Source organism: Oreochromis aureus, linkage group 10 (assembly GCF_013358895.1).
Source record: "Oreochromis aureus strain Israel breed Guangdong linkage group 10, ZZ_aureus, whole genome shotgun sequence".
In the NCBI taxonomy this organism is placed as follows: domain Eukaryota; kingdom Metazoa; phylum Chordata; class Actinopteri; order Cichliformes; family Cichlidae; genus Oreochromis; species Oreochromis aureus.
Genome location: NC_052951.1, coordinates 35202961 through 35204983, shown reverse-complemented (window position 1 = coordinate 35204983; position 2023 = coordinate 35202961). Strand labels below are relative to the sequence as shown.

The following is a 2023-nucleotide window of genomic DNA, read 5'->3' as shown; positions in this document are numbered from 1 at the left end:
AACACCTGAAATGGCCCATGACGATGGGGGAGTTGTGAGAGATTGTCTTTCAGAATTCTGGAAAGAATTCTATGACCAGTGCACCACTGGAAATGTGTGCAAAGTGCCCTTCTTAAGGCATGATTTTGGGCAACAGGAGTGGGAGAGTGTGGGTGTAGCAGATTTCGAACGGTTGACTGCGTTGTGACGACAGACACAGACTGGCTGGAAACTGGATTTATTTCTAAAACACAAAGTGGAGCAGCAAAATCAGTGTCACACAGCAACAGCACGCCTCTGCTCATCCCAGTGTGGAGTCCATGCAGCTCTGCTTACAATATATAAAAGAAAATACAATCTATCAAAACAACGGTGTGGTTTTTCTCAACAGCCACATTTAAATCAAACGTTATAGTGGGGTAAAACAGAGACAAAGATGAAGCAAGGTGCAGTCAAAAATAAGCCACTAATAATAACTTGTAATATTTAAATTCCCACTAAGATGGATCAAATACACAATACATATTCAAACAACTTTAACTTTTACCAACATGGCTGAAAATGCTATTCAGTGTGCAGCCTCAGATCATGAACTCATTATACACAGAAAACAAAAACTATACATTTACACATACCTAAAACACAAAGTGGAGCAGCAAAATCAGTGTCACACAGCAACAGCACGCCTCTGCTCATCCCTGTTTAGCACAAGTAAGGAACACATAAACGGATGGTGTAACAGATAAAAGGCAGTTCCAATTACTATTTTCCTCGTTCAAAGTAATCAAAAACACTTTGGGAGCTTTAAGCCAAAAGAACTAATACTTATTAAAGAAAAATACACCAAATTTAAGCGTATAATGTAATACAGGGAGAGGAGCTACAGAAAGTGTGCCTTACCAGTGTGGAGTCCATGCAGCTCTGGCTGAGAAACCCCACACATGCAGCATGTTTACAAGTGGTGTCACACTGATTAATGCCCTACTTCAACAGTGACATGTGGAACCTCAGTTTTACAAAAATTGAATTTACACAATAAAAAAATAAAATACATACAATACAGTTTTGAGAATGTTCACACTCAGTATATTATATCTCAGCTACATACTTCCCCCTGAACTTCTCAAAACGCGTTAGGTAAGGGTGAACAACTGAGCATAGCAAATAACAATTCGTAACTGTCAGAGATCTGCAAATTTACTGATACATGCAACAAATGTGTTTCCCAACTCATGGGGAGAGTAAACAAAAGAAAGCTGGCCAGACCCCCTAATGTTTACTCGCTAGAGAAAGTGCCTTATACACTATCTTGAACAAACAATACAATGACAGCTACTATGTAATGAATATTACCCTGAGCTTGAAACAATCTCAAAATAAATGTTAACATCCAACATGAAGATCACCTAATATATGGAACAAGTAGTCCTCACAGAAATAGATTCTTGGCAAAGCTGCTGACCACATTGCCTGTTTGTAGATTCCTTTGTGTCATGGTTTGGATCAGCCTATTCACAGGCTTCACCATTCGGCCCACTCTTGTTCTGATTTCACCTACTGCTTTACTTGGGGGCACACTGCCAGGTTTCTTGAGGCTCCCAACCTCACTGGCTGGCTGACTTTCAGGATAACTGGTACTTGGTGGTGCTTTTTCCTCAACTGGGGTAGCGCAAACCCTGCTGCCATTGTCATCATCTACTTCAGGGTAAGCGGCTGCTTCATTGTCAACACTGTGACTGTCCTGATGCTCCTCATCATCAAACTGCGTACAGATACAGTCCCCAACACTGTCACTCTCTTGGGGTCCTCTAAAAGCTGGGACACAATCATCTGCCATCTTAGCTACCCAGTGAGCTGTGCGTTCAGTACAGTCAACCGCAGAATCAGCAACAGGAGATTCTCCATCAGATTGACTCTGCTCCTGGCCGAGTTCTGATTCACTGGCAAAAGACATCTCTGGTTCATCCTCAGATTCAATGGGCAGGAAATTAGCTTGCAAGAGCAAGTTCCTGTGGACAACTTTCTCCTGTCCACTCTTGGTATT

The 2023-nt window shown here is 41.7% G+C and overlaps 1 long non-coding RNA gene across 1 annotated transcript; it reads right to left on the bottom strand.

Annotated features, from left to right (window-relative positions):
• Positions 1-203: 203 nt before the first annotated feature.
• On the bottom strand, positions 204-1724 carry LOC120442151. The gene is made up of 3 exons (XR_005614520.1): positions 880-1724; positions 615-677; positions 204-223 (listed from the first exon to the last, which is right to left on the bottom strand). It is a non-coding gene; the product is annotated as an uncharacterized LOC120442151 (long non-coding RNA).
• Between the last annotated feature and the right edge of the window lie 299 nt (positions 1725-2023).